We start from the raw sequence: 27,107 nt of genomic DNA on the forward strand, positions 1-27,107 counted from the left end.
AACCTGTCTGAGACATGAAGATATTCCCTATACATAAGCTACATTTTAGAAATGAATGAGTTGTTCTAATTTGCAGTTGTCCTTGAAAATTAATGGTATGCAATTAATAATATGCTAATTCATTTTATTCTCTGTTCCATATGGTATTGGCTTGAGTTTGATGCTAGTTTTGCCCTTTTGAACATGATTTAATAATAATTCCTTACTATTGAGAAGTTTTAAGAGGCAATGTGGTCTATTGGGTAGAACTCTGGACTAAAATCAAAGAGATGGGTTTTATTTATATGTTTCTTGTACAATTTGGCATGCTACTTACATTTTAAGAATTTTACTCACTGGAACATAGAACTAACTTGGTCTTTTTGTAGTTGCTCATTCTAGAGCTCTCCTCTACACAATACTGATAAAACATATAACCCCGAGATAGTGATTGCTAACAAGCTCACTTTACTTAGTGGAACTTCAAACAAGTTTAGATTGATTGTAAGGGATGTCTCATTACAGAGAGTGTAAGAAATATCTCTGTTTCAAGGGCATAGATCCAAATTAGGTCTCCTCCTATTTGTAAAAACTCAAGCTTTCTGCTTGACATTATCATTAAAAAATGAGCTTTTCTCATCAAGACCAGGTTACCATATAATAGGAGGGTGTTTGCAAAGTGTTCAGATGGTTGAAAACTCTCTGTCTTTGTTGTCAAGTGTCTAAAGCTCTTCTTCATACCTCTGGGTTTTGAACTATAACTCATTCCATACTTTAAGTCTTTCCCCTACTAATAATTAGGGAGCAATCCCATACCCTTAAGGAGGGTGATTTTTTAATCTTTAACCAACAGAGCATGGCTATTGAACAATCAGAACAGACACCAGCTGTAAATAACAGAAACAGCTAGGCAGAGTAAACCAGCTGAATATTAATTCTGCTCTAGGATGATCTTCTCAAATGCTGAGTGTAAGAGACCTTGCAGTTGCCCTGCCTATGTCCCCTCCCCTAGCACTCAATATTTCGTTAAATGAACAGGTGTCCTATGGGCTGTCTGCTTAAGTGCTTACTCTCAGACTTTGCATAAGGCAGACCAGGAGAATTAATGCCACCAGGAAAAACTCCCAGTTAATAGTGAATGGAAGCTGGAGTGTGAATACTCCAGTGTTTTTGTCCTTTGGATGGGTGACTCTCAGACATGTTCTACACTGTCTCTGAGATCATTAGCAGGATTGAGCTCCTGTTGTCCACGGTGATATCTTGCTCCTTAACACACTCTTTTTTTTTAAATTTTATTATTATTATACTTTAAGTTTTAGGGTACATGTGCACAACGTGCAGGTTTGTTACATATGTATACATGTGCCATGTTGGTTTGCTGCACCCATTAACTCCTCATTTAGCGTTAGGTATATCTCTTAATGCTATCCCTCCCCGCTCCCCCCACCCCACAACAGTCCCTGGTGTGTGATGTTCCCCTTCCTGTGTCCATGTGTTCTCATTGTTCAATTCCCGCCTGTGAGTGAGAACATGCGGTGTTTGGTTTTTTGTCCTTGCAATAGTTTGCTGAGAATGATGGTTTCCAGTTTCATCCATGTCCCTACAAAGGACATGAACTCATCATTTTTTTATGGCTGCATAGTATTCCTTGGTGTATATGTGCCACATTTTCTTAATCCACTCTATTGTTGTTGGACATTTGGGTTGGTTCCAAGTCTGCTATTGTGAATAGTGCCGCTATAAACATACATGTGCATGTGTCTTTATAGCAGCATGATTTTTAATCCTTTGGGTATATACCCAGTAATGGGATGGCTTGGTCAAATGGTATTTCTAGTTCTAGATCCCTGAGGAAGCGCCACACTGACTTCGACAATGGTTGAACTAGTTTACAGTCCCACCAACAGTGTAAAAGTGTTCCTATTTCTCCACATCCTCTCCAGCACGTGTTGTTACCTGACTTTTTAATGATCACCATTCTAACTGGTGTGAGATGGTATCTCATTGAGGTTTTGGTTTGCATTTCTCTGATGGGCAGTGATGATGTGCATTTTTTAGTATGTTTTTTGGCTGCATAAATGTCTTCTTTTGAGAAGTGTCTGTTCATGTCCTTTGCCCACTTTTTGATGGGGTTGTTTGTTTTTTTCTTGTAAATTTGTTGGAGTTCATTGTAGATTCTGGATATTAGCCCTTTGTCAGATGAGTAGGTTGCAAAAATTTTCTCCCATTCTGTAGGTTGCCTGTTCACTCTGATGGTAGTTTCCTTTGCTGTGCAGAAGCTCTTGAGTTTAATTAGATCCCATTTGTCAATTTTGGCTTTTGTTGCCATTGCTTTTGGTGTTTTAGACATGAAGTCCTTGCCCATGCCTATGTCCTGAATGGTATCGCCTAGGTTTTCTTCTAGGGTTTTTATGGTTTTAGGTCTAACATGTAAGTCTTTAATACATCTTGAATTAATTTTTGTGTAAGGTGTAAGGAAGGGATCCAGTTTCAGCTTTCTACATATGGCTAGCCAGTTTTCCCAGCACCATTTATTAAATAGGGAATCCTTTCCCCATTTCTTGTTTTTGTCAGGTTTGTCAAAGATCAGATAGTTGTAGATATGTGGCATTATTTCTGATGGCTCTGTTCTGTTCCATTGGTCTATATCTCTGTTTTGGTACCTGTACCATGCTGTTTTGGTTATTGTAGCCTTGTAGTATAGTTTAAAGTCAGGTAGCATGATGCCTCCAGCTTTGTTCTTTTGGCTTAGGATTGACTTGGTGATGCGGGCTCTTTTTTGGTTCCATATGAACTTTAAAGTAGTTTTTTCCAATTCTGTAAAGAAAGTCCTTGGTAGCTTGATGGAGATGGCATTGAATCTATAAATTACCTTCGGCAGTATGGCCCTTTTCATGATATTGATTCTTCCTACCCATGAGCATGGAATATTCTTCCATTTGTTTGTATCCTCTTTTATTTCCTTGAGAAGTGGTTTGTAGTTCTCCTTGAAGAGGTCCTTCACATCCCTTGTCAGTTGGATTCCTAGGTATTTTATTCTCTTTGAAGCAATTGTGAATGGAAGTTCACTCATGATTTGGCTCTCTGTTTGTCTCTTATTGGTGTATAAGAATGCTTGTGATTTTTGCACACTGATTTTGTATCCTGAGACTTTGCTGAAGTTGCTTATCTGCTTAAGGAGATTTTGGGCTGAGACGATGGGGTTTTCTAGACATGAAAACATGTCATCTGCAAACAGGGACAATTTGACTTCCTCTTTTCCTAATTGAATACCCTTGATTTCCTTCTCCTGCCTGATTGCCCTGGCCAGAACTTCCAACACTATGTTGAATAGAAGTGGTGAGAGAGGGCATCCCTGTCTTGTGCCAGTTTTCAAAGGGAATGCTTCCAGTTTTTGCCCATTCAGTATGATATTGGCTGTGGGTTTGTCATAGATAGCCCTTATTATTTTGAGATACGTCCCATCAATACCTAATTTATTGAGAGTTTTTAGCATGAAGTTGTTAAATTTTGTCAAAGGCCTTTTCTGCATCTATTGAGATAATCATGTGGTTTTTGTCTTTGGTTCTGTTTATATGCTGGATTACATTTATTGATTTGCGTATGTTGAACCAGCCTTGCATCCCAGGATGAAGCCCACTTGATCATGGTGGATAAGCTTTTTGATGTACTGCTGGATTCTGTTTGCTGGTATTTTATTGAGGATTTTTGCATCAATGTTCATCAAGGATATTGGTCTAAAATTCTCTTTTTTGGTCGTGTCTCTGCCAGGCTTTGGTATCAGGATGAGGCTGGCCTCATAAAATGAGTTAGGGAGGATTCCCTCTTTTTCTATTGATTGGAATAGTTTCAGAAGGAATGGTACAAGTTCCTCCTTGTACCTCTGGTAGAATTCAGCTGTGAATCCATCTGGTCCTGGACTTTTTTTGGTTGGTAAGCTATTGATTATTGCCTCAATTTCAGAGCCTGTTATTGGTCTATTCAGAGATTCAACTTCTTCCTGGTTTAGTCTTGGGAGGGTGTATGTGTCGAGGAATTTATCCATTTCTTCTAGATTTTCTAGTTTATTTGCGTAGAGGTGTTTTTAATATTCTCTGATGGTAGTTTGTATTTCTGTGGGATCAGTGGTGATATCCCCTTTATCATTTTTTATTGCATCTATTTGATTCTTCTCTCTTTTTTTCTTTATTAATCTTGCTAGCGGTCTATCAATTTTGTTGATCCTTTCAAAAAACCAGCTCCTGGATTCATTGATTTTTTGAAGGGTTTTTTGTGTCTCTATTTCCTTCAGTTCTGCTCTGATCTTAGTTATTTCTTGCCTTCCGCTAGCTTTTCAATGTGTTTGCTCTTGCTTTTCTAGTTCTTTTACTTATGATGTTAGAGTGTCAATTTTAGATCTTTCCTGCTTTCTCTTGTGGGCATTTGGTGCTATACATTTCCCTCCACACACTGCTTTGAATGAGTCCCAGAGATTCTGGTATGTTTTGTCTTTGTTCTCATTGGTTTCAAAGAACATCTTTATTTCTGCCTTCATTTCATTATGTACCCAGTAGTCATTCAGGAGCAGGTTGTTCAGTTTCCATGTAGTTGAGCGGTTTTGAGTGAGTTTCTTAATCCTGAGTTCTAGTTTGATCGCACTGTGGTCTGAGAGACAGTTTGTTATAATTTCTGTTCTTTTACATTTGCTGAGGAGTGCTTTACTTCCAACTATGTGGTCAATTTTGGAATAGGTGTGGTGTGGTGCTGAAAAGAATGTATATTCTGTTGATTTGGGGCAGAGAGTTCTGTAGATGTCTATTAGGTCTGCTTGGTGCAGAGCTGAGTTCAATTCCTGGGTATCCTTGTTAACTTTCTGTCTCGTTGATCTGTCTAATGTTGACAGTGGGGTGTTGTTGTGTGGGAGTCTAAGTCTCTTTGTAGGTCACTAAGGACTTGCTTTATGAATCTGGGTGCTCCTGTATTGGGTGCATATATATTTAGGATAGTTAGCTCTTCTTGTTGAATTGATCCCTTTACCATTATGTAATGGCCTTCTTTGTCTCTTTTGATCTTTGTTGGTTTAAAGTCTGTTTTATCAGAGACTAGGATTGCAACCCCTGCCTTTTTCTGTTTTCTATTTGCTTGGTAGATCTTCTCCATCCCTTTATTTTGAGCCTATGTGTGTCTCTGCACGTGAGATGGGTTTCCTCAATACAGCACAATGCTGGGTCTTAACTCTATCCAATTTGCCAGTCTGTGTCTTTTAATTGGAGCATTTAGCCCATTTATATTCAAAGTTAATATCGTTATGTGTGAATTTGATCCTGTGATTATGATTTCAGCTGGCTATTTTGCTCGTTAGTTGATGCAGTTTCTTCCTAGCCTTGATCATCTTTACAATTTGGCATGATTTTGCAGTGGCTGGTACCGGTTGTTCCTTTCCATGTTTAGTGCTTCCTTCAGGAGCTCTTTTAGGGCAGGCCTGGTGGTGACAAAATCTCTCAGCATTTGCTTGTCTGTAAAGTATTTTATTTCTCCTTCACTTATGAAGCTTAGTTTGGCAGATATGAAATTCTGGGTTGAAAATTCTTTTCTTTAAGAATGTTGAATATTGGCCCCCACTCTCTTCTGGCTTGTAGAGTTTCTGCCGAGAGATCAGCTGTTAGTCTGATGGGCTTCCCTTTGTGGGTAACCTGACCTTTCTCTCTGGCTGCCCTTAACATTTTTTCCTTCATTTCAACTTTGGTGAATCTGACAATTATGTGTGTTGGAGTTGCTCTTCTCAAGGAGTATCTTTGTGGCGTTCTCTGTATTTCCTGAATTTGAATGTTGGCCTGCCTTGCTAGATTGGGGAAGATCTCCTGGATAATATACTGCAGAGTGTTTTCCAACTTGGTTCCATTCTCCCCATCACTTTCAGGTACACCAATCAGACGTAGATTTGGTCTTTTCACATAGTCCCATATTTCTTGGAGGCTTTGTTTGTTTCTTTTTATTCTTTCTTCTCTAAACTTCTCTTCTCGCTTCATTTCATTCATTTCATCTTCCATCACTTATACCCTTTCTTCCAGTTGATCGCATCGGCTACTGAGGCTTCTGCATTCGTCACGTAGTTCTTGTGCCATGGTTTTCAGCTCCATCCGGTCCTTTAAGGACTTCTCTGATTGGTTATTCTAGTTATACATTCATCTAATTTTTTTTTCAAAGTTTTTAACTTGTTTGCCATTGGTTCAAACCTCCTCCTACAGCTCGGAGTAGTTTGATCTTCTGAAGACTTCTTCTCTCAACTCATCAAAGTCATTCTCCGTCCAGCTTTGTTCTGTTGCTGGTGAGGAGCTGTGTTCCTTTGGAGGAGGAGAGGTGCTCTGATTTTTAGAGTTTCCAGTTTTTCTGCTCTGTTTTTTCCCCATCTTTGTGGTTTTATCTACCTTTGGTCTTTGATGATGGTAACGTACAGATGGATTTTGGTGTGGATGTCCTTCCTGTTTGTTAGTTTTCCTTCTAACAGACAAGACCGTCAGCTGCAGGTCTGTTGGAGTTTGCTAGAGGTCCACTCCAGACCCTGTTTGCCTGGGTATCAGCAGCAGTGGCTGCAGAACAGCGGATATTGGTGAACCGCAAATGCTGCTGCCTGATCGTTCCTTTGGAAGTTTTGTCTCAGAGGAGTACCTGGCTGTGTGAAGTGTCAGTCCACCCCTACTGGAGGATGCCTCCCAGTTAGGCAACTCAGGGGTCAGGGACTCACTTGAGGAGGCAGTCTGCCCATTCTCAGATCTCAAGCTGCGTGCTGGGAGAACCACTACTCTCTTGGTTTCCTGTGTTATATCACCTCTTCCTTTCCAGTCTTCTTAGGGTCACCTAAATAAACAGGTAACGTAAAATCCAGGCTGTAGCAAATTTCTATAATGTTATGTTGTTTTGGCATCCATTTTTAATATAGGTTTTAACTTTTTCACACCAGAAGCAGGTTTTAGTTGCTTTTGACAATTTCCAGTTCTTTGTCTCCTTCCTATTCCTCTGTGTGGCAAAACCAGATATTTGTATTTTTTTGAGATAGGGTCTCAGTCTGTTGCCCAGGCTGGAGTGCAGTAGTGCGACCATGGTTAACCACAGCCCTGACCTCCTGAACTCAAGGGATCCTCCTGCCTCAGCCCCTCGAGGAGCTGGGACCACAGGTGCATGCCACCATGCCCAGATAATTTTTGTATTTTCTGTAGAGACAGGGTCTCACCATATTGCCGAGGCAGGTCTTGAGCTCTTGGTCTCAAGGCAATTCTCCTGCCTTGGCCTCTTAAATTGTTGAGGTTACAGGCACGAGCCAGCATGCCTGGCTCAGATATTTGTCTTATACAATCACTTCCTGATGGCCACCTCTCTCTAAGACAGATAGATAAAATGTACTTGACTTGTCCCACTGACCCCCACACAACCCACATGGACCGCACAAATATGCTGCAGTGACTAGCTCTCAGTCACAGTGTGACTGTATGGAACATGTGCCTGCCCTAAACCCACCAATTAGAACTTACCTCAGGAAGCCTGCTTGAGTAACATCTTGAACCCCAATAAGGCTGTGGCCTATAGGTTTATCTTTCTCTGGCTCCATATCTGCTGGTTGAGGGCATTGCTTTTGTGACCCTCTTGTTTTCCCTCATCAATATCCCTCTCTTTCATGGACCTATGAGTAATAAACTTCTTTTATGTCATATGTTTTTGTTGTGTGGGTTCTCTGGGTCCCACCCAGCTGACACACCAAAACCTAACCTTTCTCTGGGTCAAGTTCTCTCTAGAGAGCAGCTATCTTTGCAGAAGTAAACTAGTCACAGATCAGACAAGAGCCACTAGGGTGTCTGCCAGTATAAACAAATTTCCTGGGAGAGGGACAACTGGTCATGAGTCAGACACTTAGGCTGATTGCCAGGATAAAGAAGTTTCCTGTGAAAGACACACTGTAAGCATCTATGACCAAATCTCCTGGAGCCCTATCAGGGATGGGCTAGCGTTTATGGCCACTCTCCAGAGAGAGATGTCAAGGTCAAATTTGAAAGAAACAACACAGGAGGTGGCACTGAACTCTGGAGGGAACAGTGGTTTATCATCACTGGTATTTATATGTTTCTGAGTGTGGGTTTTCTTCCACTTCCCACATTCTCTTAATTGGCATCATTGTCTGAGAACTCATAGATATGCATCTCACCTCCTGCCTTAGAACATAGGAACGACTTTTTTTTTTTTTTTTTTTTTTTTTTTTTTTTTTTGCAAAGGAGGCACATAATCATGAGATTCACTCACCCTACCATCTGTTAACCTTGAAATGGTTGGCTTAATTTCAAGCGGGGTAGCATTTGAGAAGTATTGCTAGGTATAGCCCTGCAGAGTTGGGGTACTGTTCTTCAAGATATGATATAACTTTGAACCGATGGTCAATATATGATCCTGTGTGATACTCAGAATACACAGGTCCAGGTACGGGGTGGAATTCAGAGAAGCCCCTTTCACTATTCCCAATGCCATACCTGGAGAAACTTTGCTTTCTATGCCCTGTTCTGGATTAAAGTTTTCGTTTCCTGGGAGGGAGATTGAGCATTTCTATCAGGGGAGACAGTAGTTGTGGTAAATACAGAGTGTCAACTTGATTGGATTGACGGATGCAAAGTATTGTTCCTGAGTGTGTCTGTGAGGATGTTGTCAAAGCAAAAGAGATTAATATTTGAGTCAGTGGACTGGGAGAGGCAGACCCACCCTCATTCTGGTGGGCACCATCTAATCAGCAGCCAGTGCAGCTAGAATAAAAGCAGGCAGAGAAATGTGGAAGGACCAGAGTGGCTAAGTCTTCTGGCTTCCATCTTTCTCCTGTGCTGGATACTTCCTGTCCTCAAACATCAGATTCCAAGTTCTTCAGTTTGTGGACTCTTGGATTTACACCAGTGGTTTGCCAGGGGCTCTCAAGTCTTTGGCCACAGACTGAAGGCTGCACTATCAGCTTCCCTACATTTTATTTATTTATTTTTTTTTGAGTTCGAGTCTTGCTCTGTTGCTAGGCTGGAATGCAGTGGCACAATCTTGGCTCACTGCAACCTCCACCTCCCGAGTTCAAGCAATTCTGCCTCAGCCTCCCTAGTAGCTGGGACTACAGGCGCATGCCATCATGCCTGGCTAATTTTTGTATTTTTAGTAGAGATGAGGTTTCACCATGTTGGCCAGGATGGTCTTGATCTCTTTACCTCGTGATCTGCCTGCCTCGGCCTCCCAAAGTGCTGGGATTACAGGCATGAGCCACCGCGCCCAGATGGCTTTCCTACTTTTGAGGTTTGGAGACTTTGATTGGCTTCCTGGCTCCTCAGCTGGCAGATGGCCTATTGTGGGACTTCACCTTGTGATAATGTGAGTCAATTCTTCTAATAAACTCACCCTAACATACTCATTTATCCTATTAATTCTGTCCCTTTAGAGAACCCTAATATAGTAGTGTTCCCACTAATATCCATTTCCATGTCATTTGAAATTCTTTGTGCTGTTAGATTAACCAAGAAAGAAGTTACCATACTGATAAGCAATTAACCAGCATTATAACAAGAAGATGAAGTTGCTGCTATGTAATAAAGATAGGAAAGAGTATATTTGAAATCCACAAGTTTTCTGGAATTCTCTTTTAAAATTTATTTTATTTACTCATATTAATTGACACATAATTGTACATATTTGTGTGGTACATGATATTTTGATAAGTGTATACAATGCGTAATGATCAAATCAGGGTAATTAGCATATCCATCACCTCAGAACATCATTTTTTTGTGTTAGTAACATGCAAAAGTCTCTCTTCTAGCTGTTTGAAAAAATACATTATTGCTTACCATATTCACCCTATGTTCCTGGAGTTCTTGATGCTTTAATGTGTAATGGTAACTACCAGTGGGCTATTAAAGCCAACACAAAGATACAATAGGCAGGGCTTATACCTCTCAGAGACAAGCTGAAGTACTTCTTAAGGTACTTAAAGGAAATAGAGTGAGTGATAGCAGATGTACATTGTCAATTTCAGCCTCAACATCAACTGCAATAGTGAGGACTGTAGCTTACCCCATTTTCTGTTATAAATTCCCATTATTCTTCTTGTTGTAAGTCTTATTTGTTTTTAGAAATTGTTATGGACCATCAACTTGAAGAAGCAGTGATAGGGCAAATTGAACTTACCTTGGGAGATGAGTGCATTTGAGAATTGCAAGTGGCAGACTGTAGCAGATGCCACTGGAGCCGAAAGCTTATCCCTTTCAACGTTGATTGTCGTAATAGCATTCACTGTTGTAGTATGGGTACATATTATTGGCCTTTAAAATCTTGTGGCTCTCTGCCTGAGAGCTTTCTCTTAGCCTTTGCCCAAGGCAAGCCAGAAGTGCTGGAGAAGTTAATACCCATAAGAACAACACTCAACCAATGATGAGAGTTTGAGCATAAATAATCTGTAAATTACAACCAACTTAGGTGGAATAACTCTGAAGTTCCTTTCACACTGTCTCCCCGTGTTCCCAGCAGCACCGAGCCCCTGGTGTGTGCACTGGCAGTCTGCTCATTAATACATCCCATATTAGGTTGCTTTCCTTCCTTTTTTTCATTTCCCATCATTCTAATGGTGCTTCCTAGAATCAATTCCTAACCTCCCATATAAACCACTTACACTCAAAGCCTTTGAGTTAAGCAAGTGAAAGAGGACTCTGGAATGCTCTACTTCTCAGACATTTTATTATATTCTAGTATACTATATATCAACAAGAGGAAGACCTACAAAAACTTGTCAATCTTATTCAACCATAGCACATTTTTTCAGCAATTCCCTTTTGTATCTTGAGGAAGAGGGCCTCTTTGGAGAATACTTTTTGAAATATTGAGAAAAAGAACCACCATGACAGATACAAATTTTCTAAATTAGATCAAGCTCTTTGTAACTGAATACCTAATTAAAATTTATAGACATAAATAGGTGTAATCTATGTAAGAACCAAAATCTTCTTCCCCCATTCAGTTTAGGCACTGACAACTGAAATCATACCTTACTGTCTATATTAATATTACTTTTATATTCATTAACATGTCTTTATTCACCCAGGGCCATCTTCCTCCAGCAAGTGGTGTTATTTTTGACTACAGGAACTTCTAAAAAGACTCGTCAACTCTTTAACAGACAGTATCAACAGAGAGTTCATGCCCTAAGATTCTTGGAATCCTTCAAAATCATCATCTTACTATTTCCACAAAACCTGGAATGGTTTTATTATGATTCCTACCCTAATGAAGTCCCTGCATTGAAAACCTCACCTTAAACCAATTTCCAATTTTTAATAACTTCCAATCTCACTTTTCCCCTCTGAAATACTGTAAAAGCTTTGAAAGATGATATTTTCCCTTGTCTTTAATAAGTGATAACTCAGCTTTGTCTTATAATCAAATTGCGTTAACGTTTGGAGAGCCAGCTTTTGACATATGATAGATTATTTCCTATTATACTTAACAAAACTGGCCCAAGTAAGAGTAAGGAGCTACATATTACCTACTAAGAAAAGAAGATGGCATAAAATTAAAGCTGATTCTCACTGTGGGTCAAATCACTTATTAAGCACTTTACATGTACTATCTTACTTTATCATCATGAGAGACTACATGTACAAACTGATGTGACCAGAACTTAAATAACCAGTAGAACTCTGGCCCATATCCTCTGCAGCAACCAGGGAAGCTAAACGTCAACCTCTGCAGTAATCAACCCAGAAAGCCATGACTTGGTCAATAACAGGCAGCTTTATTATTCCACTGCCCCCACCCTTGCTTCCAACTCAAGACCAACCAAAGAAAGCCAAATATGTTCTGCAAACCAATGATGAGATAGATGTTCTGCTTCTAGTTAGCCTGTTTCCAGCTTCACTATGCTAACAATCTACAATCAGAACATATCTAACATCTTCCCTTTTTACCACTATAAACATTTTTTACTCCCCTGTGTACCACTGAGTCTCTGCCAAATGCAAGGGATGGTGGCTGTCTCCCTTGCTACAGCAAGCTCTGAACAAATAGCCTTATTGTTTTCATTTTGGTGCTCTTTGCTTATTTCCACAAACATAAGAGCCCTGTGAAGTAAATACTTTTGAGAAATGAAAAAACTGAGGCAAACAGAACTTATGTAAATTGTCCAAGTTCACAGAGCTGGTAATGGCAGGCCTGAGATCTGAAGTTAGTTTTTCTTACTCTGCATCTTATTTTAACCACCACTCTGGAAATAGTGCTAAACTTAGATTCTAGAAATACACTGTCTGACAGTGCTGAATTTTACTGGAACCTATGATCCTGGAAAACAAGGACAGTTAAGAAATTCCCCACCCTTTGTGTCCCAGGAAAAGAGCTTATCATGAAGAACCACCTTTCCCCATATGACTCAGATAAGGCTCATGGACACCCCCCTTGCTTATGCTAAGGCCAGACACAGACCCTCCACATTCCCATTTCTTTGCCCCATAAAATATTAGCTGATGTGTTTGCCCTATTGATCAATTAAAACAAAGTGCTATTAATTAAGTTGACTAACTTAGTTAAACTTCTCTCCTTCCCCAAGTCCCTGAACTTTAATACTTCCTAGCCCGATACAGCAAACAAACCCTTGTTTCTTGTTCTGTTAACTGTATGTCTTGTGAATCAGCTGACTGCAAGGAAATACATTCCTTGAACAATTGTCCAGACATGCCACCCACTTCCCCACATTAATTTCTTTCTAGTCTTGTTTACCCCTCTGATAAATATACATATATATTCCTTTCTGCCTAATCTTTGAGGTTTTTGCAGATCTTGTGGTTAGAGCATTCTCTATATTGCAGTAGTCCCTTTCCTCTGATTACAATAATACTTCAAATAATTGTTTACTTATTCAAATCTGAATTTAAAAACATTTGACATGTCCAATAGAAATGTAATGTGAGCTAAATATGCAATTAAAAATTTTCTAGTAGTCACATGAAAAAGTCGTATAAAAACAGGTGAAAGTAATTTTAATTTTTTTAACCCACTATATTCAAAATATTATTTGAACATGTCAATATGAAAATTATTAATGAACTATTTTATATTCCTTTTTCTCATACTACATTTTGAATTCCAGTGTACAATTTTATATTTATAGAATATCTTAGTTTAGACTAGCTACATTTCAAGTGCTCACAAGGTGGCTACTGTATCGGACACAGTATCTTCAGTGTGGGTTCCCTTTGTCTAGCTCTCAGGTAAGTTAGTTTTCCTCACTGGGCTCAACTTCTCTCCTCCTCAAACTCCTCTTAATTCTCCTTTTCTACTTTAGTCTCTCTTCTCTTTGCCTACTTATGAAGCTTGCATATCTTTAGTTTTGATTCACAGCATGAAACATAGTTTCTCTTTCTCCAACTTAGATAAATATCTGAGTTCTCTGACATTAGAAAAGAATAAAAATATAACTCAAAATACACAATTATTTTCTAACATTCTTTCATCTCAGCTTGGGGAAAAGAGATATTTTTGCTCATTTAAAAAAAAACCTAGAGATACTTATTTTTGCTCATTTAAAAAAACCCTAGAGATACTTAATCTATATGCACAGAAAGAATGAGGATAATAACTCTAAAATGTCTCATAATTAGGCACATTCAATAGGTTAAGTTGGTTGGGGACTTAGATTTGAATATTGGGGTGATAACCTGTAAGGTGCTAGAAAGGAACTAGTGGGGATTGTACTTGACCAAAAAGGATTGAATTATGTCCTCTCTGAAGTTTCTGTGTCTTTTTCTCTTTTTTTAAAGAAAGCATAAAAATAACACCTGATGTAATGGAACAATAGCTTGGAACTCCTGCTGGTGCTTGAGTGCATCTCTGGAGATTACTTTGAAATATCACTACATACTCAGCATTTGAGAAACTGAAATTGATTTGAGAAAAATTGCTGCTTCAGTGGGCCATGGTACTCAGCAAGTTTCCCCAAGTGCCTGGCAACTGTCATCACTAATGTGACATTGTTCACCGACTGCACACAGGAACTCTTTGCTTGGCTCGCCAGCCACAAAGACGATGGAGCCAGTGTTCAGGCACTCTTCCTCAAAGGTTGGGCTTAGGAATCATGTTCTTATTTAGATTCTGCTCACTTCCCTATCCTTTTCTTCTTCTCAGTTTCAGCCTTCAAAAAGCTGTGTGAATTTCACACTACCTAAATGAAAATTTAAAATTATCCAATTCCACCAAAATTTATTCAGAATCTAGTGTGTGCCAGGCATTTTGTTAAGTACTGGGTATGAACAACTGAGTAAAATACTCCAGAATCTGATAAATTAGAAGGAATTTAGAAAAGTACATGCATAGCTGTAATAAAATTAGAATCGGTCCCATGATAGCATTGTTTTTAAAATGTGAGTGTATAAGTGAGCAAGATTAATTTCATTGGGTAGTGAGAAGATAGGGAGAAACCAGAGAATTGTAAATACATTTGATCTGATACTGGAAAGAGGTCATGTAGACCAGAAAAGGAAAGATACCCAGATACCTCAAGGTGAGGAACTAGCACTAGGAAGAAGCACGGTGTGTTCAAGGTAACGAGCTGTTGGGGTGAAGCGGAAGAAAGCAGTCGATGATCTTAAAGCTATGAACTGTGGATAAGTTGTGGATCTGCTGGGAAGCCATAATGAAGAGTTTGTAATTATTTTTTTGTAGTCAATTGGGAACAAACTGAAATTATGAAGGCAACAGCATAATGTGTCCTGTCATTTATGACTTGTGATTGTAACAATTGTGATTTTGGAGAGTGTGGAACATGGTTTGAAAAGGAGCCTTAATATAATATATAGAAAATAATTTGATTTGGACATTTGCAGATGTGCCTTTTTAATGCCACCTTTTCTAACATGGAGCTCTTATTTTAGTTTTTCAGTTCTTTGCCCAAGTGACTATGCACTTGTTATTGAACAGGCCCTTTATGTCTAGTTATGTGGGACGGCTGGTACTAGAAAGAGTCTGTATGTCAGGTGCGATTCCTCTTATTTCAAAACTGCCCTCTATGGAGGATCTCCAGTTACCTTTGATAGACAATCAAGATTCTAAGAAAAAGAACCAATAATCATTAAATATAATCTTTCTGTAAACAAGCTCACAACATTTATTGTCTAAGTCTCTTGTAGTGTTTATCTATGTCTGTCTGTATACACAGGTACACAAATACAGTCAGAGATGAAGAGCCTAGCCAGTATTTTTCTAATAAAAATACAGTTACCAGAAATTGAGAGAGGGAGTAAGAAATATGCATACAAAGACATCTACAGAGAGACACACACATGCTCAGACACACTTGAAGATACAAAGAACCTAGACTAGCACTTATTTAAAAGTAAAAAGGAATGAAGCACTGATTCATGCTATAGTATGGATGAACCTTGAAAATATTATACTAAATGAAAGAAGCTAGACACAAAAGGTCACTTATTGTATGGTTCCATTTATACAAAATGTCTAGAATAGGCAAATCTATAGAGACAGAAAGATTAGTGGTTGCTAGGGGCTGATGAGAGGAAGAAATGGGGAATGACTGCTTAATGGGTACCATCTTTCTATTTAGGGTGATCAAAATATTCTGGACTTAGTAGTGATGGTTGCACATCCTTATGAATATACTAAAAAACACTAAATTGTACAGTTTAAACTGATTAATATAGTGAAATTTATGTTACATCAATTTTATCCCAATAAAAAAAGAGAGACACCCACACCACACACCCCATGGAAAGATATAAGTACAACAGCTACACACAGCACACACAGAAGAAAAATAAAATTTATACACACAAATGTGTACAGAGAGATACAAACAGAATCAGAGAGAGACACACTCATAGACAGATATACAGAGAAACAGAAAGAGATGCAGAGAATGCATGTGCATCAAAGTTGAAGTCAGGGTGCAAAAGACTATATAGAAAAGTAATAATATCAAGGTAAACGACGACTTCAATTTATATATAAATTTCTTAATTAGGCAGTGTTGATATGTCTCAAGAAGAGATTTAGGTCATATAAAGGGTAACTTTTTAAACAGTGGCATTTATCAGACTGCAGCAATGACACAATATGCAAAATGATATTCCAGTCACTAAAACCATTTAATTATAGCATAAAGGAATATAAGAATGGGAATAATTAGAATTTTGAGCTTGTGGGAATATCTATTGTCATCATACAGAAGTATTCATCTCTAATGTTCATGACATTGTATTATGAATAAATAATCAGTGTGTCAATATGGTATGGAAAGGAATAGCATTCTTCAGGAATAAATTTAACTAGTTTCCTGTATATAATATTTGGACTTAATTTTCTTACAGTTGAAGACAGTTTTATTATTTCGGATGATAATATTTTCTTGATAAAGGGCTGTTATAATATTGCCATGCCTTGAAGGCCTGCTATTAATTTTAATAAGAATTTAATAAGTGTAAAATCCTTTGGGAATTTGCAGCTGAACATTACCAGATGTTCTGTGTGAGGACAATGTGGTTTAGGTGTAACTGAAAGCTGTTGTGTTATTCTTACCTTTTTGAAAGGAGTTGAGTAGGCTGCTAATATAAACCTTGTTCATGATCATGGCTCTTGCTTGGTTTACTTCTTTTTTATTCAAATTGCATCCCTTCCTATTTCTTTGATGCAAACTTTGCATTGGTTCAGAACAGATGTTGTCACTACCCCAGTGAGTATTGGAAGAATGTAAGAAAAGTTTAAGTCTTATATACTGGGGTTGGAGGAGAATAACTATTCCCTATAGCAGTTTGACTTCACCTTATCTTTCCAAGGTTATGCACTGTACTACATTCTTGAAAGAAGGCTTCCAGCAAAGTGCCTCCTTATTATGAATGAGGAGACCTGTTATTGTTCAAGGAGTTCTGGAAGCTACCTTTTTTCAGCCTCACTTCTTTTATTATCCTCTTTTATCTTGCTCACTTTCATCTTACGCCTTTTTTTTTTTTTTTTTTTTTTGGCTTATAAAATGAGTAAGCTGCAAGCAAGGAGGGGTAAAGGCCACATATCAGACAGTGGCGAATGGAGACTTCTATAAAGTCCAAGTCTTTTGATGAGGGTTGCAAAGTAAAACACAAAGGTGCTACCATTTTTATGGAAGAGATAAAATAATGTTTTAAGGAAAATAAAGGTATGTCAAATTAAGAATTATTAAAATGAATGTTTGAGAATTTTACATGTTTATAGAGTTACAGGATGACTATCTTGATAAAGGGAAATGGCCCAAATTCAGCTGATCCTACGCTTTAGGGAACAAGGACTTTCAGTGATGAAAGAAAAGGGCTTTGTTTTGGAGCATCTATTTTATTTTAAGAGGCCGTATTGGCCACAAACTACAGAGACATGGAAATGTATACTGAATAAATGAAAAGAAAATTAGTTTCCTATTGGTATATAATGAAGATCAATTCCTAACAAATAGGCTCCATAAAGCAGTTCTGTGATAGCCACCAAATTATCAGCTGTCATGTGTTATCTTTCAACCTTACTGTTTTTCCACAAGGAGTGACATTGTTGACCAGTTACTTTTTAACTCTCCTTTCTTACCCTTTAGGACTTCAGAATTCTCCTACTGATTCCCTATGTATGTTTTCAAGTCTTTTTCTCAGGTTGCTCTTCCTCCGTGTGACCCTTAAAAGTGGGTGTTTTGCAGAGCTTAGATCTCAGTGCTACTCATTTCTTGTGCTATGTACTCTCCTTGGGCAATATAATTTTATGGACTCACGTATTTAAGATCTCCAAGTTCTATAAAGCCATTTACATGTATTTTTTTTTTTTTTTTTTTTTTTTTTTTTTTTTTTTGTGAGACGGAGTCTGGCTCTGTCACCCAGGCTGGAGTGCAGTGGCCCGATCTCGGCTCACTGCAACCTCCACCTCCCGGGTTCACGCCGTTCTCCTGCCTCAGCCTCACGAGTAGCTGGAACTACAGGGGCCCACCACCACACCCGGCTAATTTTTCATATTTTTTAATAGAGATGGAGTTTCACCGTGTCAGCCAGGATGGTCTTGATCTCCTGACCTCGTGATCCGCCCGCCTTGGCCTCCCGAAGTGCTGGGATTATAGGCGTGAGCCACCACGCTCGGCCACATGTATGGTTTTAATGGACACACATATACTTATGATCTCCAAATTTCCACCTGCAGCTCAGATCTCTTCCAAACGGTCTCTTCTTACTGAATGTTCCACTGGGATGTTCCACAGCCTTCTTAAATGGCTTAAGTCTTATGTGCTGCATATTTATCCTAAACACAATATGTTCAGAATGGAAATTTTGCATTCAATTTCATTTTCAACTTATTCCTTTTCTAGTTTATAAGCTATCAAAATATTTCTACTTTCTTGACCTGGAAATCTGGGAATCATCCTAAATTACCTGTTTTCCCTTGTTTCAAAATGACCTTAATATTACGTTGGTTTAAACTATTTCCCATCTCTTACCTCTGCATTGCCCCTTTTCATTTATTTTCTTGGGCAAATCTCTTATAAATTTACATACATTATTTCAGTAGCTTTCTAACTCCCATTTTCTAATCCATCTACCCAGAATTATTTTTTGATTGCTAATATGACCATGTTTAAAATATTTCAGTGGCTTTATATAACTTGCAGGCTACAATCCAACCTCCTTTGTGACACACAAAGCATATGATTTTATGATATCCACTTATTTATTCAGTCTTCTCTTTGCTGCTTCTCTATTATGAGCCCAGAGATCCAAACCTAATAAACATCTCTGTTTTTCAAATAAGCTATCTTTCCTCTTATGCTCTTTCCATTGCACACACTATTTCCCTTTTAGATATGCTTCAAGAGGCTTCTGTTATCCATTGTCAAGATCTAGATTAAGTATCATCCTTCTATAACGTCTTCCCTGCCTCTTCCTCCTGCCTAGAATCATTCTTTTCCTTCTTTAACCACCACAGTAATTTTTAACTTATTTACTCTCTCTCATTTCCCACTTTATGCTGCATTATAAATTCCTGAAGGCCAAGAATCTTGTCATATTAATAATAATATAGACAACAATAAAATTAATCCCATTGGTCAGTTTTGAGGACTGAGTAACAGGATGTGATATGGTTATAAAGGATCATGCTGGGAGCTGTGAATAGGCTAACATATAAGACAAAAGACCAGCTCTTATAAGAATCCAGGTAAGATGTGTGTTGATTTAAATTAGAATTGTTGTGGGAAAAGTGGGAGAAAAGTTGTTGATAGGATTTGCTAAAGAATAAGTGCTGTGAATGTGAAAAAAGATGAATGGTGACAAAGATTTTGGTCAGATCAAGCAGATGGATAGAGTAGTCACTTTCAAAGCTGAAGGGCAGTGGGAATCAATGAGTTTTGGGGGAGTATGGGGAATCAGGAGTTGAGTTTCAACATGTGGTTTAAGATATCTATCAGATATCCAAATGAAAATATGGAGTTAGTAATTAAATATGAGTCTGAAATTTAGCGTAGAGTTCTGAGATGGTATAAATTTGGCAATTAGCATAGCATGGTCTTTCAAACCATGAGGCAGGAGATCATTTAGATGTAAGAGTAGATAAGGAAGAAAAAAGCAAGCCTTGGTGACTACAACATTTAAAGGTTATGGAGATTAAGAAAATCCAACAGAAGAGCCTGGGAGGAAGTAAGCAGTCATGTAGATAGAGCACCAAAAGAGCCAAGATAAAGAAGTGTTTGAAGAAGGAAATGATCAAATATTTCATATGCTATTAACAAGTCATTATGAGAACACAGACTTGATCATAATTTTAAAACGAAACCTCACCGTTCATTGATTCCAGGAGTACACTTGAGAAACTTGAGAAGCACTGGTATGGGAACTCTGAATATAATATGGGAGAAAAAAACCCCAAAAGTACAACACAGAAAATAAATGGGAATCTCCTAATTAATCTCAGAATACACACATGTTCATGCATGTTCCTACACCATCAGATAAATATGAGGCAAAAAGTCACCTAAGTAGAGGTAATGCCCACCCCTACAATATGTGGGAGAACTGACCAGCACATTTTCTGAAATTTTTTTCAGTAAAAATAAAGGCAACTACTATTTCAAACTCTTACAATGTAGCTCTACTCCACAGCCTTATTGAAAGTTTCTTTAAAACAATTAATTTTTGAGTGAAAGAAGTCGGAAGAAGTTTGTTTGACTTGATTAGGAATGGTAGAGTGGATTTGAGTAACATCCGATATTCACTGGCACTGTGTGAACATGCATGCATAATGACATTTTTACAAAAGGTTAATGCATGTATTTTGTAAGCATGGCTTACTTTAAAGCTGTGCAAATTTTCTCCAAGAAATAAAACAGAAAGTCAGCCTCTATTCTATCAACACTGAATTTAAGATTTCGAGTACAAGACAGTGGAAATACAAATAAATACATGTAAATTTTTTAACTGTGAAGAATAGAATTCTTTTTTAAAAAACTGCAGTTGCTGAGTTTATTATTTCAAATTTAAAGTAATTGAAAATAAGCAATATATTTAAATGATTCTAAATTTAAATGCACAAAAGGGAAGAAATTTCTGTTCCACTAGTCTCCCCTAGTTGGTCTGTTTCTCCTCCCAAAAGGAAATCAAAATTGCTAGTTAAAATGAAGTATTTTAAGTTCATGTAAACAGTTATTTGAGTAACTTCCACATACAGGATGCTGTGTTTAATGATGGGGTACCTGCCTTAAACATTTTTGAAAAAAATTGGATCTGGTATATGGACGACTCCAAACAATACCCATCAGTGACCAGAACTTCAAATCTGAAAGGAGAAAAAGCCAGAGGTATAGCTCTATAGTGTTTCATAGTCAGTGACTCTTGGTTAGATTGGTTAGTCAGTGACTCTTGCTTAGATTGGATAGTCAGGAAAGAGGTTTAATTGACTCACAATTTTGCATGGCTGGGGAGGCCTCAGGAAACTTAGAATCATGGTGGAAGGTGAAGGAGAAGCAAAGCTACATCTTATGTGGTGGCAGGCAAGAGAGAAGAGAGTGTGTTTGAAGGAACTGTCAGACACTTACAAAACCATCAGATTTCATGACAACTCACTCACTATTATAAGAACACTGCCCCCATGTTCCAATCATCTCCTACCATGTCTCTTCCTCAACATGTGGGGATAATGGGGATTACAATTCAAGATGAGATTTGGGTGGGGACACAAAACCTAACCATATCAAGGAGCTTCATAATAATGTGGACAAAATGACATATTCTAACTTCAGCCATTCTTTCTCTTGCCCAATGGGCTCACAAATTGTCCATGGTAGTGGGAATGCAGGTTATGCATGGATTCAGCAAATGGACTTCCAGTCATCAACAGTGACTAGCTACAGGTACTGCTGAATGCCTGATCTGTCAAAAGCAGAGACCAACATGTGGGCCCCAATATGACACCATTCATTGTGGTGGCCAGCAGCCAACTGTGACAGACTGTTACATTGGATTGCTTCCCTCATGGAAAGAGCTGGAATTTTTTCTCATTGACTCTGGATATGGATTTACCTCCCTTTCTTCAATTGTTCTTTCAAAACCACCAAACATGGACTAACCAATGACTTAGTCACTGTAATGGCAATCCCAAACTTTTTCTGACCAAGTGACCCATTTTAGAGCAGATAACGTGTGACAGTAGGCTTATGATTATGGAATTCACTGGTTTTACCATGTTTTCCATCAACTTGAGGTATCTGGTTTTGATAAATATGTTATGTGACATTTTGAAGACTCAGTTTTGGTGCCAGTTTGGGCAACGCCTTGGAAGCTGGGGTAAGGGCCATCAGAATATGGTATATGCTCTAAATTAGCCTTCAATATATGGTGGTGTTTTTCCCATAGTCAGGATTCACAAGTATAGGAATTAAGGTGTAGAAATGAAACTGAGTTCTCTTACTGTTACTTTTAGTGATCTGATAGTGAAATTTTTGCTCCTTTCTCCCTAACTTTGGGTTCTGCTGGTTGAGAGGTCCTCATTACCAAGAGGTAAATTATTCCACCAGGGGCACAGGAATAGTTCTATTAAACTGGAAGTTGAGATCCCCTCAACCTTTGGCAGGTTCTTAAATGTGTGGATAAACAGGCAAATAAGAAGGTTACCTTACTGGCTAATGGTGATTAACCCTAACTAACATGAGGAAATTGATTTTCTACTGCACAGTAGGTTAAAGAGGAGTCTGTATGGGAATGCAGGAAATCTTCTGGGAAACTTCATAGTAGTTTCAATTTCTGCAGTTAAAGTCAATGAATAAACTACAACAATTCCATACACACAAAATGACTAATGGCCTGACCCTTGAGAAATGAAACTTTGGGTCACTTTACACGCTAAAGTGCTTGGTGTGGGCAAAGTATACATGAAATTGGCAGTGAAAGAAAGACATGATGAATATTTAGCTGTTATGCATCCAGTTTTCAGAAATGAGTACTGTAATAATCACGTTTTTTCCTTATTATTTTTATATGAAAATATTTGTGTCTATTTTAATAATTTTTTCCTTCTACCACTCTCCTATGATCTAACATAACAAGTAATAATAATAGCTAACATCAAATATTAGTATTTAACTTACAGGATGTCAAGGAGGGACATGACTGGCCTGGATGGTAAATAATATCATTCAAAAAGTATGACTGCATCCTTTTTGAGGAGAGGGTTAGCATATTTTTGGTTATACAAAATACTGAGTACATGATTTTGATACTGTTTTTGTGTGGAAATTAAGTATGACTAAAGGGATATATATGATGCTAAATTAATAAAGGATGGACTGTGGTAATTTTATAGTATGTTCACTTAGCTAATCTGGGGCTACTTTTCCAGAATGCTCTACCCTGGGTTGGGGTTGATTATAAGAGAAATTTGTGTGGGATTTGGGAGGTCAAAGAGAAGCAGCAGCCATGTTCACACTCAGCAGGTTGGTGTAGCATCAGGCACCGTTTTACTATTTGTATATTGTTGTAGATCTGCAGGTTCACCTCCAAGTTTTGCTGGATCTTTTTTTTTTTTTTTTAACCTTCTTCAAACCCTGGGAAACATTTGTTCACAGCACCATATTGAAGCACAATGGATCTGCGGAAAACTGCAGCACTGAGGTTGGAGGCCAGAGGCTTGGAGGAGATATGAGATCAGGGAAGGTTCTGGTGAAAGACAGATGAGGGTTTGTTTATCCTTGTAGACTTAAGCCTGTCCTCATGGACTCCAGGTTGTTCTTGGCTTCCCCTTATTTATATTTATCTTCCCTTCCTGACTGCTGGTCCAGTTTGTTTCAGGGCCAGACAGGGATAACAGATGGACTTGAAGTAAATAAACCTCTAAATAAGCCCTAATATTACCCATGCAGGTTCTGCTACTCTGATCAAACAAAACTAATAAATATTCAAGTCAGAAAGATACAGAAATATTCAAGTCAGAAAGATAAGATGGTATGAATATGGATATAACATATTCTATCATACTGAAATAACATGAGAGAGAGAGAAGGAGGGAGAGAGAGAGAGCGGGAGAGAGAGACCCAGGGGATATTGAAAAAGGTTTTGTGGAGGGAGTGGTATTTCCTCCTCTGAACCTGAAAGAATGAATGGAATTTCTACTGGCATGAGAAAAAGAAAAATAGAGATAAGGAAGTTATTATCTACTGCATATTTAATGGCTTCCAGGTGTTAGTACAATGGGAAAGAAGACAGGAACAATTCCTGATTTTTGGAATTTATCGTCTAGCAGGGATGATTCTTATTGAAAATGTGATGCACTTCATCTAGTGAAGGATTCTAAGTATGTGCCGCATATTTCACTCTAATTCTAACTAAATGACACTTACATGGTTAGCTGAATCTCGAATTCCCTAATATTTTCCCAATATGCTTAAATTTTGTAAGATACCACTAACAAGGGATAAGGAAGAAGTCTCTGGGCTTTTGGTTTCCTGTCCTTGATTCCCATTCTCACTCTTTCCCCCAGCTGCTCTCTGCCATCTGTCTCCACTATTCTCTGAAACAGCTGTTGTACAGGCCACCAACGCTCTAATTGCCAACTCTCACACATAAGTTGGTTTTTACTTTATTTGACATTACTTTGCCATTTGACATTGTGGTCATTCCTTTCTTCTTTAAATTATCTCAGGCCCTGACACTACTATCTCTTGGCTTTCCTTTTATTCTTCTGCTTCTTCTTAATTCGCTCAATTTTTGTATTTAATATTTGGTTAATGCCACCTGAAAGTGACAAAAATGACCTGAAAGTCAATTTATCTCTCTTTTTATCTATCATTCTATACATCTAATTGGTGATTAAATCCTGTGCTAATAAATTGTTGAATTCCTTTGTGATTTGTTCCCTCCTATTCAGTTTGACTCTCCCTGACTTATATTAACCCCAAAAGCCTTATTCCTCAGCCTCTACAAAACCCTTCTTTCTTATCTACCTGCTCTATTTTTATCTTTCCCTAATCCACTCTTCACATGGCTATCAGACTCATATTTCTAAAATGCAAATGTGAAAATACAAGCACTCTCCTTATTCCTCGGGGACCTCAAGATAAGTATCAAATGTCTTAAAATGACATAGAAAGCCCTGTGTGATTTGGCAACTGACTACCTCTTAATATTCAAATTCTAATACACACTCTCACACCTCCAACCATGTCAAATAACTCAAACTTCCCCAATGATTATATAATCTCTGAATCTCTTTAAAAATAATCTTCTGCCTCTTCATCTACTCAAACACCCAATCATGCTTCAATAGTAAATTGTAAGATCATAATTAGCTTATTCCTTTATTCAGTCAAAATTGATTGACCACCTTCAATGTGCCATATACTGTTCTCTCACTCTCCTTCATAAAGCCTTCCCTTTTTAATTACTCTGTCTTCCCTTGGCTTTCCTTCTCATTGCTTTGGGCTATCCACTGAATAGCCCTGGATATTCACTGCTATTCACTGAAATTTGGGCTCAAGTTCTCTCCTCTACAATTAACATCTTGTGCACACATGTATCTTTGCAATTAACTGTGTCATAACTCGTGATTCCCTTTTTTGCCTCTCCTATTATATTGTAAGCTTGTTTATGGAAGGAATTGTATCTTTGTATTTTGTATGTACATATGTATGTCATTTCATTGACTAGTATGATTTCTGCTTCTTTATAATTTCTTAATACATTTTTTCTCAATGGAGATGATTTAGCATCAAAAGACCTGATGGAATGAATTATTTCATCTCTCCAAGGCCCATCTGTAAAGCAAAATAAAGATAAAAGCAAGAGTAATGATTGCTCTGAACATTTATATGGACTCTGGGAATTCAGATGAGACATTGTAGAATAAAATATTTTTAAAATGGCAAAGAATTATTATTTTAGTTCACTTTGGTTACAAGGAGTAGAGCTGTGCAGGTAACTTCAAAGAATGGTTTTATGGAAAGAGCATAACTGCAGTTCTGCTCCAGGGCTAAGCTAAGCCTTTTTTTGTCAGTCTGTGTCTACATTACCTTTATCTCTGCATTTCACAGTGTTTCTAGCACCATCACATCCTCCTGCTTCTTTTGTGGATTCTATTACGTTTGTGACTGGGACTCTAGTTATCGCTACCTGGTAACTAGGGCCAGTGACTGGAGAGAGGAGAATTCACTACATAGCTCTGCCATCAGTATAACTGTCTTATGCTCTTGGATGCTCTCATTTGACATTTTTATTCTTTCACTAGTTTACTTAGCAACTCTATTTAATTTCCTTCTCATATACAATTCTTGCTTTGTACAGATACCCTTTGTACCTATTTTTCTACTTAATAGCTTCTGCTAGCTAAAATATTTTATCTCCTAAATAGGTTTGTTTTCTATATGACCTTTTCATCGCCTCCTAGTCTCTTTTCTACATATTTCTTTAATTTCAATCATAGAAATATTAGTTATCTCTATATTTTCAATTTCAGATTCTAAATAATTGACCAAGCTTTGGACTAAATTCTTTTATGCTAGATCACCTCACTGATCTGCTCAGCTTGTCCATAAGATGTCCATGCCAGGTCATATCTTCTGGGATATAATGTTGAGTCACGTGGTGGTTGAAAATGGCCTCAAATATCAGGGCTTGACTGGCTGACAACATGATTGACACATTTAGTATAATTTTATAAGCCTAGAATTTGTTGTTGAATAATGATGATGATGATGGAATCTATACAGCTATATATTACTAAACTGATGAAAAATACTTTAGCAGAAGTGTGATTAATTGGGTATTCTTACATACAGGCATACTTCATTTTATTGTGCTTTGTAGACACATTTTTTACAGATTGAAAGTTTATGACAACCCTGCTTTAAGCAAGTCTGTTGGTGCTGTTTTTCCAACAGTATGTGTTCACTACCTATCTCTGTGTCACATTTTGGTAATTCTTACAACATTTCAAACTTTTTCATTATTATTATATCTGTTATGGTGACCTGCTATCAGTGATCTTTGATGCTACTATTATAATTGTTTAGGCACACCATAAACTTCACTTATATAAGACAGGGAACTTAATCGATAAATGTTATATGTGTTCCAACTGCTCGTAAACCAGCCTTTTCTCATTTCTCTCCCTCTCCTCAGGCCTTTCTTTACCCTGAGACACAACAATATTAAAATCAGGCCAATTAATAACCCCATAGTGGCCTCTAAGTCTTCAAGTAAAAGGAAAAGTTGAATGTCTCTCAATTTAAATCATAACCTAGAAATGATTAAGCTAAGTGAGAAAGGCATGTCAAAAGCAGAAATAGGCTGAAATCTAGGCCTTTTGTGTCAAATGGTTGGCCAAGTTGTGAATGCAAAGGAAAAGTTCTTGAAGGAAATTAAAAGCACTACTCCAGTGAACACACAAATGATAAAAAAGTGAAACAGCCTTATTGCTGGCATGGAGAAAGTTCTAGCGGTCTGGATAGATTAAACCAGCCTCAACATTCCCTGAAGCCAAAGTATAATTCAAAGTTAGGCTTTAACTTTCTTCAGTTTCATGAAGGCTGAGAGATATGAGGAAGCTGCAAAAGAATAGTTTGATGCCAGCATAGGTTTATTCATGAGGTTTAAGGAAAGAAG

The sequence above is a fragment of the Pongo abelii genome, chromosome 3 (assembly GCF_028885655.2).
Source record: "Pongo abelii isolate AG06213 chromosome 3, NHGRI_mPonAbe1-v2.0_pri, whole genome shotgun sequence".
NCBI lineage: Eukaryota > Metazoa > Chordata > Mammalia > Primates > Hominidae > Pongo > Pongo abelii.